The sequence below is a fragment of the Vicugna pacos genome, chromosome 5, assembly GCF_048564905.1.
Source record: "Vicugna pacos chromosome 5, VicPac4, whole genome shotgun sequence".
Classification (NCBI taxonomy): Eukaryota; Metazoa; Chordata; class Mammalia; order Artiodactyla; family Camelidae; genus Vicugna; species Vicugna pacos.
This window is the reverse complement of record NC_132991.1, coordinates 68,810,607-68,828,677: the sequence shown is the minus strand read 5'-3', so window position 1 is coordinate 68,828,677 and position 18,071 is coordinate 68,810,607. Positions and strand designations below refer to the sequence as shown.

The window sequence follows — 18,071 nt, the reverse complement described above, 5'->3', positions numbered from 1 at the left end:
ACTTCCTGAATGTTGAACCTGCTCTTATTTTGTATTGACTTTTATTTCCCTAAATAGAAGGGCTTCCCATATGTCATTTACATATTTCATCAGAAAAAGAAATATCTGCTGACTAGAGCTGTGATTATATTTTCTTTTCCTCAACACGATCAAAAATATTTAAACCTGTGTATGGGTTCTTTTCTAAGTACTGTACATAACAAGTTAAGAAATCACAGAAAATCATTTAAGCATTTATAGTGTCTATAAATAATAGCAATATTTAACATTTAGGACTGTTATAAATGTCATTTATATTTTCTCAACTAAACATTATTAAAGCTCTTTTGGTTAAAAGAAAAGAATTAGTGCTAAACTAAATTAGACTAACACTGTTTTGGTTTCAGTTACAGATTAATATTCCTTGGAGTCCTCCAGGTCAGTAAATTGCATATATTAAATTTCTGTCCACGAAAGAAGAATTATATTCTGATTCATCTGCTGGAAGAAATTAAATATGAGTGTTATAATATCTAAGAATTCATGAATTTTGACCGTCTCGCATAGCACTCACACATGTTGGAGAGACTCTTATTTCCCCCTTATAGTTAAATGATCTAGTCTTTGAATCCTTTCTAGAGGCAATGAAGATGACATTGTAATGATACCACTTATATGTGGAATCTAAAAAAAAAAAAGACAATCAAACTTATTTACAAAACAGAAACAGACTCACAGACATAGAAAACAAACTTATGGTTATGGTAGGGGGAAGGGGATGGCAAGGGATAAGTTGGCAGTTCTAGATTTGCAGATACTAACTAATATACATAAAATAGATAAATAACAAGTTTATACTGTTAGCACAGGGAACTATATTCAATATCTTGCAGTAACGTATGGTGAAAAAGAATATGAAAACAAATACACGTATGTTCCTATATGACTGAAGTATTGTGCTGTACACCAGAAATTGATACAACATTGTAAACTAACTGTACTTCAATTTAAAAAATTTAAAAATGGAAAAAAAAGATGACTTTGTAGAATCTTGAATACAATAGACTTAATTCGTTTTTGTTTTTTAAACTTTTTATTTGTCTGTGAGATGGATATTGACAGCTAAGATTACAAGAATACATATATAATTTATGTATAGTCTATGTGAGGTTAAAAATAAGCCTGTAAATAAATGACATGAACATTTTGGAATATATTGCCGTAGCAGAAATATTAGAACATAACATTTATTGCTAGCTCTTAATTGCGCTTAATATAATAATTGTTTGACGGTAAGTATTTTGTTTTAGACACAGTTTCTGTTCCAGTATGCACCCATGGGAGCAGCAAGAAGGATATGGGGGCTTTAATAGGACAGGTAACATAGAAATAGAATTAAAATGTCCAGTCAACAAACATTTATTAGTGCTTCCTTTGTGCAAGTTTCTTTTCTATATGTTGGTGGATTCAAGGAAAAATAAGAAGGACTGCCTCTTCTCCTCACAACTATCCCATGCCATAGCCTGTATCACTTTGTGAAGGAGAATTAGATCTCATACTGTTTGAAGCAAGGGTAGCTATTTTGCAAACCTTTAGCAGTCTTTTTTTCCTCTCTGCATATAGGTATGTAGGTATTCTATAACACAGGAAAAGAGACCGTGTTCTAGTGTCTTCTAGCTGATCTCCACCCTCCTTTTATCTTTCTCTTCTGCCAGCCTTCTTGAAAGAACAGAGAACACTTCTTGATTTCCATATCCTCAACTCCATACTTGCCACCCTCACCCCACATGTATATTAGGTTAGCAGTGACTTTGTAATTGCCAAATCTAGACACTTTTCAATCTTGTTCTCTTTGACTTTTCTTCTGAATTTGGCAGTTTTTATCATACCTTCGTTGAAACTGTTCTCTTCTCACTTCAGTGACTTTGCATTTCCTTGGTTCTGTATCTTCTTTCCTTCCCCCTTTTTATAAAATATCCCTCTGATTGACTTGAGTGCACGTTTCTCTTATTGCTCCTCCTCTTCCTTGTTTATTTCATTTTACTGCCTCTCCCAGGCTTTAATTATCCCTGAAAGTAGATGATTTCTAAGTTAGACAGACAACCAGACTTTGAAACTAGAAAGATTTGAATTCTTTCCTGGTGGTACCATTGGCTATTTACTTTGGGCAAATCACCTCTTTTGGTCTCAGTTTTCTTATTTGTAAAGTGACAGGATTGATCTGCATGATGCTTATCGTACTTACAGCACTTTTGCTTATGTTATGAGAAAAGCCGGTGTTATACTTAGTTACTATCAGTGTGTACCACTTTGAATGATATGTTTGGTTACTACTGAGTAATAGTACTTTTTTAAAAATTAAATTATAGTCAGTTTACAATGATGTGTCAATTTCTGGTGTACAGCACAATACTTCAGTCGTTTGGAACATACCTATATTCGTTTTCACATTCTTTTTCACCGTAAGTCACTACAAGATATTAAATATAGTTCCCTGTGCTATACAACTTATTGTTTATTGAGTAATAGTACTTTGAATTTAGGTTGGGGAAAACTGTGGAGTGGTTTGAAATTGTAAAAGCACTACTTTAAAAGAAATGTAACTTAATTTTTTTACAAGTATATTTTATATCTTGACTGTTGAGTTAGGATGACACAGGTATTGTAAAGAAAGTCTCTTTAGGGATATGCTTTAATGAAAATATAAGAATAGTCTATAACTAAATATAAAGGGTACTTTTAAAATAGTTGGAATTCTAGAATTTTAGAGTTGGACAGAACCTTAGAGTAAACTTTAAATAATTAGAAGTATAATTAAGTTTAGAGTTCTCAACAATCTTGTCTTTCATTTTAATTTTAAAATAATATCAAGGTCAGTTTCAGCTCAGCCTTTGACTCGGTTATCATACATGCCAAATCAGTGATATCTAATCAATGCAATTTTAAATTTAGGTTAGTAAACTGTTTTTAACAGCTTTATTGGCTATAATTCCTGTATCATACAATTCACCTGTTTAAAGTGTACAGCTTATTTGGTTTGGATATATTGTATTGTTAACTTTAAAAAATTATGGTAAAACATATAAAATTTGCCATTTTAACTATTTTCAAGTACAACTTAGTAGCATTAGTTACATTCACAGTATAGTTAAACTATCACCAAAATGTTTTTATGACTCCAATCACAAACTCTGACCATTGAGCAACAACTCCCAATTCCCTTCTCCTGCCAGCCCCTGGTAACCTCGCTAATCTACTGTGATTTTTGCCTACTGTAGATATTTCATGTCAGTGGAATCATACAATATTTGTCCTTTTGTTACCTGCTTATTTTGCTTAGCAGAATGTTTTTAAGGTTTATTCATGTTGTAACATGTGTCAGAATTTCTTTGCTTTTTAAGGCTAAATAATATTCCATTTTATGTATATACCACATATCCATTTGTCTGTTGATGGAGACTTGAGTTGTTTTCACCTTTTGGCTATTGTGAGCAATGCTACAGTGAATATTAGTGAAAAAGTCTCTGTTCTAGTCCCAGCTTTCAATTCATATATATATGTATATAAGAGTAATTTATATATATAAAAGAGTAATTGCTGGATATAATTGTATAATTCAATATGGTTTAGCTTTTTGCGGAATTGCCAAACATTTTCATAGTGGCTGCACCATTTTACCAGCAGTATACAAGGGTTCCACTTTCTCCACATCCTTGCCAGCACTTACTGTTTTTTGTTTTGTTTTATTTTTTTAATTATAGCCATCCTAGTAGGGGTAAAGTGGTATCTCATTGTGGTTTTGATTTCCATTTCCCGCATGATAAATGCTGTTGAACATCTTCTCTTGTGCTTATTGTCCATTTATTTATCTTCTTTGGAGATATATCCACTCAAGTTCTTTGTCCATTTTTAAAAATTTTATTTTTATGGAGATATAATTGACATATAGCATTGTGTAAGTTTAAGGTATACAGCATGTTTTTTTTTTCTCTAGATAAGTGCCAGATATTTTCACATTTTATTAGCTACAGTATAGACCCTAGAGCTGCCTCATTCTCCCCTCTCCCCTTCCCCCCACCACGGGGTCAGGCCTTCCCAGGAGTCCCTGCCTTTGCTGCCTGGGCCTGCTGGAACTCCTGCTGCAGCTGAGCAAGGGTTTCCCTCTGTTGTTCTGCCTGGTGCTCTAAGTCCCGGAGCTGGGATTCACATGGCTTAATTTCAGATGTGATATAGTCCAGCCTTTTCCCTACTGTGGCCCGAGCCTCCCCCAGCTCTTGTTTGACCATCCTGGGACCCAGAAGTTTAAAGACCATGTTGGACCCATCCAGCAGGACGAGTTCCTCCTTCATGATATTATTTTCTATTAGTTGTGCCTCTAGCTTCTGCCTCCATGACATGGATTTACTCAAGTCTTTCTGTAGCTGTTGATATTTCTCCACTTCTCCCTATAACTTGTTCTGGATCAGCTCTGCCACGGTTGGGACAAAAGCGTTCTCCCTTTAAGTATTGGTCAGCATGTTGATTTGATACATTTGTATATTGCAGTGTGATTACTATTGTACCATTAACTAACAACTCTGTTATGTCACATAATTATCTTTTGTGTGTGTGTGTTTGTGTGTGTGTGTGTGTGTGTGTGGTGGGAACAATTAAGATCTAGTCTCTTAGCATCTTTGATGTTTGTGATACAGTATTTTGTCTATGATCACTATGCTGTTCATTGTATCTCCTGGATGTCTTTATCTATTGGTTGTAAGTTTGTACCCTTAAACATTTATCCATTTTTTAATTAGGTTGTTTGTCTTTTTGTTGTTGAGTGGTAGGAATTCTTTATGTATTCTGAATATTAACTCCCTATCAGATAGATAATTTCCGAATACTGTGGACTGAGTGTCTGTATCCCTCCCAAATTTATATGTTGAAATCAACTCCCAGGTGATGGTATTAAATGATTGGGCTTGAGGAGGTAATTAGTATCCTTATGAAAGAGAACCCAGAGAGATCCCGCCCTTCTTCCACCAAGTGACATTACAGCAAAAAGATGGCCATCTATGAAGTGGATTCACATCTATTACTGAATCTGCCAGCACCATGATCTTGGACTTCCTAGTTTCCAGAACTTTGAGAAATAAATGTTTATTGTTTAAGATTAAGATAAGAAACCTAAAGTTACCATCTAATAGGAAAGACTAAAGTGTATAAAAATTTCTTTAAAGAAAGAGCCATGCTGAGGAAAGTCCTCAATGTCAAGGGAAAGAGTAGTCTAACCCGTGTCACTTTCCTGCTTAAAATGTTTCAAAGTCTTCTCACAGCCTTTAGATGAAGTCTAAACTAATAGGCTTATTCCAAGTTAATTTCTCCCTGACTGTACTTCACCCCTTTACCCTCTTTTCTGTTTCCATAGCCTATGCTTCTTCCCACCACAAGGCTCTTTAGTGATGCTTTCACTTTCTGGAATGTTCTTTATGCCACCATCCTCCTATAACATAGACATAATACACACTCATACATACATACTGCATACCCCTTGGCCTGATTAATCCCTACTCCTATTTCAAGTTTCAGCTTAAACATCACTTCTTTAGGGAGGCCATTCCTGATCCCACAGACTAACAAGTCTGTTTTCTCATAGTTTTTCTTTTAAAATAAAAAAAAAAAAAGAAAAACCCTTTCAAGTTTACTTAATGGACCTTCAGATGGTTGACTCCAAGAAGTCAGTGACCATATCTATCTTACCCATGTGCCACTATAGCCTCATCACTTAGTAAAGTGCCTGGTACAAAGTAGATAATAAAATTTTATTAAATTTAATATGCAGAACCAATATAGCTAACAATAATAACTGATATTTATTGAGTGCATACTCTGTGCCAGCAACTGTTAAAAGTGTTTCATGCAGAATAAATATTTAACTTCCTACCTTTAAGGTGAAAGAAAAAGTTTGTTGTTTATAAGCCACCCATTCTCTGGTATCTTATTATATAGTATCCTGAATGGACTAAGACACCACATGTTTTCTCTTATTCTGTTTTTATTTTTTAAATTCTGTCCATTGATGTACAACAGTTTTTGATTTTGATGAAATCCAGTTTATCTAGTTCTTGTCACGTATGCTTTTGGTGTCATATCTCAGAATCCATTGTCAGTCTAAGAGTTTTATGGTTTTAGGTCTTATTCTTAAGCCATTTTGTGGTAATTTTTTGTATGTAGTGTGAGATAGGGATCCAGCTTCATTCTTTTGCATGTGGAAGTCCAGTTGTGCAAGAACCATTTGTTGAAGAGACTGATCTTTCCCCATTGAATGGAATTGGCACTCTTGTCAAAAATCATTTGGCTACAGATATACAGATTTATTTCTGGGTTCTCAGTTCTGTTCCATTGATCCATGTATTTGTCCTTATGTCAATACTATACTGTTTTGATTGCTATAGCTTTGTAGTTAGTTTTAAAATTGGAAAGTATGAGTCTTCCAACTTTGTTCTGTTCTTAAAAACCAAGATTGTTTTGGCTTCTTAGGGCCCCTTGCAGTTCCATGAATTTGAAGATTGGGCTTTTCCATTTCTGCAAAAAAAAGAAAAAAGAAAAGAAAAGGGGGCTGTTGGAATTTTGAAAGGGATTGAAATCCATAGGTTGCTTTGGGTACTATTGACATCTTAATATTAAGTCTTTCTATCTATGAACACAAGATGTCTTTCTTGTTATTTAGGTTCTTTTTAATTTCTTTCAACAGTGTTTTGTAATTTTTAGTGTTAAAGTGTTTCACGTCCTTGGTTTAATTTATTCCCAGATATTTTATTGTTTGTTTAGTACAGTACTATTAATAATTTGATGGACTTTATTCCTTGTGTTTATTGTTAAGGAAAATGGTGGAAGACCTTTTGATATACTTAAGGCATTTAAATTTGTTACTGTTGTTACAGTGATTTTTATTGTTTTAACCATCCCCATTCTGAAAAGCTGAGGAAATAACTAATTACTTAAATTTTACTTTATGGGGCTGTCTACTGAAATAAAAATGTGCAGCATGAGAGCTGTGAGTTTCAGATTTATTTCTGGACTTAATGAAGTCTATAGCCTGGGAGATAGCCTCTCAGATAGCTCTGAGGAACTGTTCTGAAGAGGTAAGGTGGGAGGTCAGCATATATGTGATTTTGGAGAAGAGGTACCTGCAGTCAAGCACACATCTTGTTGGAGGTTATTGTTAGTCACAAGGCACAGATATGTTAGTTAATGATTTTAATGCTTTTCTAAGTATGGGAAGATGCAAAAAAAAAAAAAGGGTTCATAAAATTTACTCCTGAAAATATCTAACTACCTGACGCTTTGTCCTGCTAGTTTTCACAGATCACAGGGTAGCTTATTCCTGATCTCCATCCTGAACTCCCTTCAGGATGTATTGAAGGTCAGAGACTGTAGAGGCTAGTGACTTAATTCTTATAAAGCTGGATGATGAGTGACATTCTTTAGTTGGCAGTACAAGTGTTGTTGAAGAGGATTTTGATTGTATTATACTTTAACTTATCACTAAACCTATAAGAATAACTTAAAGATTTATGTCTGTGAGTCTGACTCTTGTTTTGTAAATTAGTTCATTTGTGTCATTTTTTTAGGTTCCACATATAAGTGATATCATATGATATTTGTCTTTCTCTAAGTTACTTTACTTAATAAGATAATCTCTAGGTCCATCCATGTTGCTGCAGATGGCTTTATTTCATTCTTTTTTAGGGCTGAGTAATATTCCACAACCCACACATACATACACACACACGCACACGCTCACACACCCCACATCTTCTTTATCCATTCACCTGTGAATGGACATTTAGGTTTCTTCCATGTCTTGACTATAGTGCTACTATGAACATTGGGCTGCATGTATCTTTTTGTGTTAGAGTTTTCTCCAAACATGTATTTTGTGGAGTGACACATCTTTCTTATATAAAAGACACAGGATACGTTTGCATATATATATATGGGAGGGGAGAGACGAGATAGAAGTATTTTAGAAGTATATAATTATTTCTTTATAGATACTTATATAGGTAAGATATTCATAAATCACTATAAAAATGTTACCTGAACCAGACTGACTTCTCAGCATAGGATCTTCATGTCTGACCCTAACCATAAGTACTTTTTTTTAAATTAAGAAATCTGTAAATATAGGTTCATTGGGGATGGGACTTGGAAGCTAGGGAGAGACGGGAGGAAGGGATACTTTTCAGTGCCTTTTGCACTGAATTTTGGATCATGTGACTGTGTTACCCATTAACTAATATGAAATTCCAACTTAAGAAAAAAATTTAAACACTTAAATTTTTCTTATTTCGAAAGCTGTACAGAGAGGGGAAAGTATCTTTACAATGGAGAAATATACAAACACTACCTCAGGTAATATAAATTAACATAATCAGTGATTAGTCATACTGATAGTATCGATGTGATTTGAGAGAATGGCACACCACTTCTCTGGTTTTCCTCCAAATACCTCACAGTCCTAGTCTAACTAATCAGGAGAAAAATATCAGAGGGTCTCAAAATGTGGAACAATTTACAAAATACCTGACTAGTATTCCTCAAAACTGTCAAGGTTATCAGAGACAAGGAAAGTCTGAGAAACTGTCGTAGCCCAGAGGAGCTTAAAGACACACAAAGCCCAATGTATGTAATGTGCTGCTAACTATGATGTAGTATTGTAGATGAGATTTTGGAACAGTAAAAGGACCTTAGGGCAAACTAGTGGAATCCTAACAAAATGTGGAGTTTGGTTGATAGTAATGTACCAGTATTGATCCCTTGGTTTTAACAAATGTACTGTGGTAATGTAAGATGTTAATAATAGTGGAAACTGGGTGAGGGATATACAGGAAACCCTCTGTAGTATCTTTGCAATTTTTCTCTAAAACAAAAACTATTCAAAAATAAAAGTTTATGAAAAAAATGTACATGCATATTTTATACAAATATAGGAAGAAAGAAAATTTAAAAAATAATCTTGCTCACTTGAATATAAGGACCTTTAATACCTTGATTTTTTTAAAGACTTTTTCCATACGTATATTTTAAAGTGCTACTATACTCTGTATATACACATATGTACATGTGTGTACACACATACATATACACACACACACATATGTACGTTTGTAACTTTTTTTTTTTTGGTGTTGGGGGGTTGGTAATTAGATTTATTTATTTATTTAAATGGAGGTAACTGGGGTTTGAACCCAGGACCTTTTGCATGCCAAGTATGCGCTCTACAACTGAGCTATGCCCTGCCCTCCTTATGTTTGTAACTTTGAAACTTGCTTTTTTATGGTGATATATTGTAACCAGAACTACAGTTTAAAATGGGGGAGAAAGGGTTTGAATATGTTTTAAAACTTGTTGAATATATTCTCATTGACTCTTCATATGTTTTTCTCAGGATGTATTCAAAAGATAGTACATTTTATTTATACAAAGGGCAGCCTTTCGGCCCCTTCAAATTATGGATTCATTATCCCATTTACTTGAAATACTATGCCATTTACTCAATTAACTTTTTAAAAAATTCTGTATTATAAAGAATTGGTAGATATAAGGTATAATTTTTCTACCGTGGCTTGTGCCTTTAAGAGTCTATATGATATGTCAAATTACATACCAATAAGATATAAGGAGAATTATTACCAAAAGAACTAATGTAAAATTTCATATACATGCCTGGAGTCCCAGTGTCCAACACTATCCATTAACATTGCCTTGAGCATGTTGGGTAACACTTAAACTGCATTATACAAATTATCAAGCTATAAATACAGAATTTGTATAATCATTTTCACCTTAAATGTGTTGACTGTGGACTTGATGGAAGAATTGTGGACATGATAATGTATTGTGCCAGAGGTATTGGCTGTAATAGTTTTAGATGGAGTTGGATGTTTGGAGAATAGAACAATCATATACACACATACCTATCTCTGGCAATTCTGCATCTATATCTGGAAGGTTAGATGCAGATGGAGGCTGAGAAATTTCAGCCTCCACTTTTCAGGACAGTACTTTTCCTTTAAAATCTCACTGTCAAAAATATACATGATGATATACCTTCATTGTGTTCCAGCAATTTAGGTGCAAAATAGGATGATTTAGGGCTAAATGTAACCTGGCAAATGACATAGTGTGTCATTTATACATATGTGTGTGTGTGTGTGTGTGTGTGTGTGTATGTATGTATATGTACATATCCAATAATTCAGACTCTCCAGACCTTTTATTTAAATGAGGAAATAGTTGACTTTTTTCATCATTATTGATGCTTCCATCTTTGCTTTTGTATATAAGAATAGTCTATGAACAAAGCTATACAATTATAGTAGACACTCTAGGCCAACATTTTAGGGAACATTTTGTTTTTGTGTTTTTGTTATTTGAAAAGTAAAGAGAAAATACTAATCCATATTTTCAACACTATGTTTTACTTTGGTGTATTTACTTCTAATTTTTTTTTAAAAAAAAGGTGTATATATTTTTGTGTGGGTGTGATTGTTACATATGTTAGTTATATTTCAAATTTTTAACATAGAATAGTATGTCACAAGCAGTAGCTGTGTTACATTCTATTGAGTGTGTTTATTATTTACTCAATTCATATTAGGAGATGTTTAGCTTGTCTTGGTTTTCTTCTCTTAATAAAGATTGCCATATTGGTACACCAGAAATTGACACATTGTAACTGACTATATTTCAACTTTAAAAATAAATAAAATAAAAGCACCTACAATCTACAAAAAAAAAGAGTACTATATTGAATGCTTTTGTGCATATATCCTTCTTGTGTTTTGGTTTATTTCTGCGTTCTCAGATATCAGCAGCATGACTCAATTTGTTCATTTTTTTCTCCTTAAAACACTTTCTTCATTTGTGTTCTAAGATACCACATTCTTCATTTTCCTCCTACCTCTCTGTCTCCTTTGATAGTTCTTTCCTATGTCCCTCACTTATAAATGGCATGTTGTCTCAGGACTCAGTCCTTGGTCCTTTTCTTTTCTCTGTCTACACTTAATCCTTTGGAGATCTTATCTGGTTTCATGGCTTTAAAAATAGCATCTAGAGGCTGAAAAGTTTCAGATTTATTTCCAGCCCAAACTTCTTTCCTTGAAATCCAGTTGCTTGTAGCCAACTGAGTATTCAGCATCTCCACTTATATGTCTCATAGTCATCTCGAACTTAACGTGTCCAAAGTAGAACTTCTTCTATAGGCTTCTTTTTCCTATAGTCTTACCCAACTCAGTAAGTTGTAGTTCTATCATTCCAGTTGTTCAGGCCAAAAACAGAAGATACCCTGTCTTTTCATTTGTTTTTCATACTCACATCAGTCTGATAGCAAAAACTCTTGGCTCTACCTTCAAAATTTATCTAGTCTGACTACTTCTTACCAGTTGCGCTGCTATCATGTTAATCAAAATCTACATCTCTCTCACTTGTAATTTTTTCAGTAGCTTTTGTTTTCTCTAACACCTTTGTTTATTATGTTCACTTTTCAATATGGTATCCTCGGTCACCCTTTTCAAACATAAGTCAGATCGTAACATTCAAATCATGACACTTTATGCTCAAAGTGCTCTGATGCCTCCCCATCTCACCCAGAATTAAAGTCACAATCATTAAAATATCCTACACAGTCTGGCCCCTGCTGCTTATGACCACATCTGCTGATCTTCCTCTACTTCTGATGTGCTTTTAACTTTACAAAGGAGTAAAAATTTAGAAAATCAAATGTTTTAGAGAAGGTTAGATTTAAGATACTTTATTCTACATGGTGTGACAGTGGTACCTTTAGTGAGTAAATCTGTATGTTGAGAGAGTAAGGGAGGAGACATGAATATTTCTTGAGCCTTTAACATATCCACTATATTCCTTACATCTTTACTGTGTTATCTCATCCTCTAAAACTATTATTTTTCCTTATTTTACAGATGAATAAACTAAATCCTCTGTAACTCCAAAGCAAAGCATTAATATAATACATACAGTGTTAACCTGAGGGTATAAAATATTTTGAATATTTTAGGCATCTGAAAATCTTATTTTCATTTTAGTCATTCAGGAAAAATTGCCCAGACTGAACTATGTCTTAGTTATGATCTCTTATTTTGCTGTAAATGACAACAAATATTTTAGGTTTTGGTTTTGTATATAGCATTCAAATGTTGGTGGATAATAAAAATTTTCATTGAAGATTTGAAACTTCAGTTTTGGAAAGGTTAGATGGGAAGGTTAGTTAGATCCCGGAGAGTGATGATAACATATTTAGTTGAGGAGAACTTTTCAATGTTTCCATCTGTTGTTAGTGATTAGTGATTAGAATCCCTAGGGGCTAGCCTAGTGTGAAGAGTAACTTTTTATATTTAGTTACTACACAAAGGGCTGTACTGTGGTGACAAGAAAGGCAAGATTAGAAACAATCAAATGATATCAAGAAATGAATTTATTAATATTACTTATCGAAACCAAATTTCTCATGGCAAATAACTTTTCTGGTAAATTTAGTTTTTTCTTTGGCTAAACCAATGCTTTACCTTGATGAAATGTTATCAAAAATGTTAATCTGGGGGAGGATATAGCTCAGGTGGTAGAGTGCATGCCTAGCATGCACAAGGTCCTGGGTTCAATCCCCAGTATCTCCTCTAAAAATAAATAAGTAAATTAATCTAATCCCCCCCCGCAACAAAGCAAAATGTTAATCTATAAATTCACTTTAGCTTTTGGCACCAACTTTTTCCATTTATCCAGCATTTCTCTGGGGATCATTGTTTTGTCCATTTACTTATTAAGTTTATGGGAAATTCAGTTTTAATGGTCTGTGCTGCTAAGAGCAAGACAGTACTCTTAGATTTGTACTAAGTTAGCTTACGTTTGTACACTAAGCAGCTAATAGGCTTTATATTTCACATCATCCTGTTAATGAATATAGATTACATTCTAGTTATGGAAGTGTATCATTTGGATATGCTAGGTTGTTCTAAAACAGCATTAGTTATTTCTTGCTCACTCTGTATATCCATTAAAGACTGACAGGGGTACTCTGCTCATCATTCAGGGATCCGGTTTGATAGTGTGCCACCATCTTGAAAGTTGCTGGTTGCCAGAGGTATAAAAGTATAAGGAAGTCTTTCATGGTATTTATATGTTGTGCGTAGAAGAGATTCACATCACTTACACTTAGCAACTCACTTAGCAACTCTTATGGCCTCTCCCAGGTTCTAGGAAATGTGATCTTTCCAAGTATCTACAAAAGGAATTTGGGAAATAGAACCAATGATGACTCTAGGGGGTAGCAAGATAAGATAAACTTGTATTGACTTTGCTTTGTATTTTAAGACTTGTCTTTGCTTCTAGACTTTGATTTTATTTCTTTAAAAAAATCTTTGTTTTTAGAATCCTGAAATTGTAACACAAGATCATTTAAAACATTTTTAACTGGTAATGAAGTATAGAAAATAAAAAGACCCATTCCTCTGTACTTTTCCTCTAATCCCATTCCCTAGGTGTAAGCACTGTTAATTGTTTGGTGTATAATCTTTCATACATTTTTTTGCTTGCTCTATAAATAAACATTGTGTATAATTAGAATTTGTTTTTAAATAAAGGTAGAATCATTATGTACTGTATAATATAGAGGTTTTTGTGATTACTCATGTAGAATAGTTCTAGAAGTAAAATCATTTGTTCAGAGTTTACACATTTAAAGTTTTGATATGAACTTTCAAATTTCCCCCCAGAAGATTATGCTAGTTTTCATTTCCACCAATAGTATGTCAGAATTCTCATTTTCTTATATCTTTTCCAAATACTGTATAGTATCTGTTTTCAATTTTTGCCAAGCAAAAACATTGTATTTTGTTTCAGTTTGAAGTGAGTGCTTTAATTACTAGTGAAGCCAAGCTTCTTTTTGTTTGCTTATTAATCAGTTATAGTCCTCTGAATTACCTGTTCAGATATCAGAGTAATTTTTCTAATGATTTGTTTATTATTCTTATTGATTTAAAGGAGATTTTATATAAAATGATTTAATGTAATTAGAATTGTTTATCTTTTCCTATTTGCCGTCTGGGTTTTGTGTTATCTTAGAAAAGACTTTACCATATCCACAATTACCAAAAATTCTATATTATAGTAAGGAGGTAGATACTATTATGTATTATCACCATTTACAGATGAGGAATTTTAGGCACAGAGAAATTAAGAAACTTGCCCAAGGCAACATAAATAATATAGAAGCAGGCAGCCCATGCTCTTAACTGCTACACTCTATTGCTTCTTGTATAGCTAAATTGTCTTTTAATCACTGAATTCCCAGTAGAGAAAGTGTCCTATTTGGGGAGTAAAAAGCATCATTTAGGGACAGTTAATTTGAATTACAGAAAATATACTTCTAACATGTCATAGTAGATTTTTTGTTTGTCATGGTAAATAGGTGACTAATACCAATTGCTTAAAATGCCTGAGCATTGGCACCCAGACGTTTTCAGCTCTTATTTAGAGCCTTACCTATTATTTTAATTTAAAACTTTCTAAGAACCCTGTTTATTTGGGTTTCTAACTTACGAAAGTTGAGGAAGCATTGGATAAGTAAGTAGATGACTAATGTCAATGGTTTAAAATGCCTGAGCATATATATATATTCATTTAATGTATTCAGAATGATTTTGAGTTAGAACCTGTTCTCTGCAGTTGGTGTATGGAAATACATAGCACTAACTGAAATACTTTTGTATTCCTGGTTGTTTATTCTAGTGGTCATATTTCATAAGAGTGGTACAAACGTAGGAAAGAATAATGGTAACAGAAGGTAAAGGGATAGAGTTGCGGGGAAGTTTGAGGGAGAAGGGAGAAATAGTAGTTTAGTTAATTTCCTCTTAATATTGTCTGTTCTCCACCCAGTCTGCCACAGCTTGATCTGGCCTTGTTGCCCTTGCCTTTGATCTCTGTATTAGGGTAGTCTCCAAAGAAGCATACCATTCTTTGTGTAAGCTCTTGTAGGTTTGTGAATTCAGATATTTTTAAATAATAATATTGGAAAGTTTGGAGCCTATTACTTAAAGCAAAGAATTATATTTGAAAGGAGAACTCTGAAAAACAATACCAGAAGGAAGTTAATACAGTCAGAAGTACTAAAATTACTGTAGGTTGCATTTAGCATCCTCTCACTTAGGTGAGCTGATTCCTGAAATCTTTTCACCTGTGATTCTTATTTAGGTCACTAATTATAGAATTTGTTGTTTAGAAGAGCATCTAGTTAAGGTGTTTGGAGAGAGATTCCTGTGAGATTCAAGTGAGTCATATCCTCAGTAATTATCTTCAGAACTGTGTTGGAGAAGCAGTGAATTTCTGTAGCTAATGAATATTTCATTATTGTTTAAAGGAACTTGTATAAAAGATTTACCAATAAAGTGTGACATTAATAAAATAATACTTGAATGCAAAGAACTATATTAGATGCTACTGAGAGTAACAAAGTGAAATACCTCCTGTTTAATAACAGTGACATCCCTCTTTATGGGGGCTTGCTGTATGTCAAATGCAATGCAGAATGTTTTTACATATATTTTTCTCTAATCAAAATAGCTGAAAGGAAGATATTTTTAGTGTTTTAGAATTGGGAAACAGATTGACAGAGATTAAGTACTTTGTCTAATGGTATATACTTCTAATAATAGTTAATTACATACTGAATTAAAAAATATTTTAAATTTACTTTAAAAATTTTATGGAGAGAGATAATTAAGTTTGTTTGTTTATTGGAGGTACTGGGAATTGAACCCAGGACTTCAAGCATGCTAGGCATGCACTCTACCACTGAGCTATACCCTCCCCACAAATTATTTTTTGAATACGTGGTTGTGATAGGCATTTATACCAAGCTTTTAAGTTTATTTCATAGAATCCTTTTATCAGCTTTGCTGAAATAGAAATTGTTTTTTCATTGATAAGGAAATTGATTTGTACAGAGGTTAAATATATCACCCAAAGCCATACACCTAGAAAGTGGCAGAACTGGAATTCATGCCAAGGTTTTCTTGGTTTCTGAAAGTCTGTGCTCTTAACCATATTTTCTCTCAAGACTTTTTCATTTGTAAGAAAGAATTGATCATACTGAGGTGCCTTTCAACTCTGAAATTTTGTGGATTGTTCTCCATTAAGTAATAAAGTTATGATAAATTATCTTCACACTAGCTGCGTAATAAAACTATTTGCTTCATTAGCAGAAAGACTGCTACTGCTTGGTCAATTCTGTTTCCAAGTTAGCATGTATTCATTGAATGTGAATGCCCTAACTGTGTTAGAGTGGGTGTGGAAGAAGTACGAATCATGGTCCCAGTATTTGATAAACTTAACCTGTTACAGGACAAGAGCATAAATATAGTGGTGTATGCTCAGCTACTGAGTTAAAAAATCCAATTTGAAGTAAGATATACAGAATGCATATATATAGGCACTAACAAGAAGGATAGTAAAAGTCATTGTGGCTGGACAGGCATGGCATAGAGTTCACTATTCCCTTGAGGTTGGTGGAAGGGAATTGTTCTGATTATGGAGGTATTCTTTAGAAGAGCAGCCATGTGGCCAAGGCACAGTGACCAAATGTATGGTAAACATAGGTGTGAGCCAACCCTAAGGAGCAGGGACAAAGGCTGAGAGGCCGAGTCAGGTGGGCTAGACTGTACAGAAAAGAGGAGGGGAATATTTAGCAACCTGAGTAATTCTCTGTCATTTCTATGGCCACTGAATTTTAGATTTGACTGACGGTCATCCTACTAAGCACCCACCACTTAGGGTGGTGATGAAGGCTGAGGTTATTTGGTGGGTATATATTTCAGATTGGCTCAGATGCTATACTCATCAGCTCTGAATGCTTAATATCTGGCAAATGGTGGATTATCTTTTGTGGGGAAAGGGTTGTGAGGGGAATATAGATGGTCAAGGAAGTAGCAATAAAAGTAGCAATTCAGAAGAAAGGGTGGCATATAAATGCTCACTGACACTGTTTTAGGGTTGTATTTACCAGCCACATTCCTCTTCACTACTTTTATTCCTAGTAGTTGGAGTTTTGGATATCTAGCTACATCTACTTTGGCCATAAAATTTAAATCAGGTAAAAAGAAACACAGGTAATATAAGATGGCAGAGGATGTCATTAAGATATATAGAAAAAGAAGCCCCATTTTAATCATTAGGTGATGTATTATATAATTATATTAAATGTTTCATCAGAGATATTGTATGTTTGATTTTGGGGGAGGGAGTTACAGATAGAGCAACAATATGTTTCTTTGATGTGAATACCTTATAGTTTTCTTAAGCAGGAAACTTACTGATATTTTAAATCTTTAATGTACTAGGTTGGGAGCAGTGTCAATAAGTAACATTTCCCCTAAAAAATACCATGTTTCACTAACGCTAAGAACCTGTGATCTATAATTTCATTTAAGCAGATCACAGTAGTAAGAGAAAATGATTCTCTGGTTTCAGTGTTTTATGATGACATTTCTATAGAGAAAAGTGTAGATAATTTAAGTTAAAAATGCTTTTTTGTGTTGCATCTTTAGAAGTTTTCTTTTGCAGTGTTTTTGGGGAAATGTCTCATTCAGCTCTTTCCTAATTACATGTGAAAAAAACTGGCTACTAAAATAAAAGAGCTGTATGTGAAGCAAATTATATGCTGTAACACACCTAATGTTGCCAAGTACACTTAATGAACGAGGTGGGGAGGCCATTTAGCCATCCAGGGAGGCAATTCAGCCTAGTGCTTTTCTACAGGGAAACTGTTAAAATAAGTTTGAAGACATCATAAGTTTAAGGAGAAGACAAATTTATAACACACTGAAAAGAACCAAGATAAAATACTTACCTGGTGATTTTTGAATACCCTTATGGTTTTCCTGACGAACACTGCTGAAAGGAGATATTGAGCAAAATACTTAGGAGACCTTACTTTTTGTAATCTAGCTTTGACATGTTACATTTATGAAGATTAGGTTAGGTTAAGAGAATATCTTAGTTATCTTGTAGCCATGAACAAGGCATCTGGATTGCTGCCTCCG

General features: G+C 33.8%; 1 protein-coding gene and 1 pseudogene across 2 annotated transcripts in view; one reads left to right on the top strand and one right to left on the bottom strand.

Moving 5' to 3' along the window:
* BMPR2 (bone morphogenetic protein receptor type 2) overlaps nt 1-18,071 on the top strand; it is a 154,111-nt gene that overhangs the window by 6,927 nt on the left and 129,113 nt on the right. The window lies entirely within an intron of this gene.
* LOC102537723 (prefoldin subunit 6 pseudogene) overlaps nt 3,986-18,071 on the bottom strand; it is a 31,736-nt pseudogene continuing 17,650 nt past the window's right edge. Inside the window, exons 2-3 of the transcript XR_012072995.1 lie at nt 5,364-5,458; nt 3,986-4,476 (exon numbers count right to left, since the gene is read on the bottom strand). The product of XR_012072995.1 is annotated as a prefoldin subunit 6 pseudogene (transcript). The remainder of the gene's footprint in view (nt 4,477-5,363; nt 5,459-18,071) is intronic.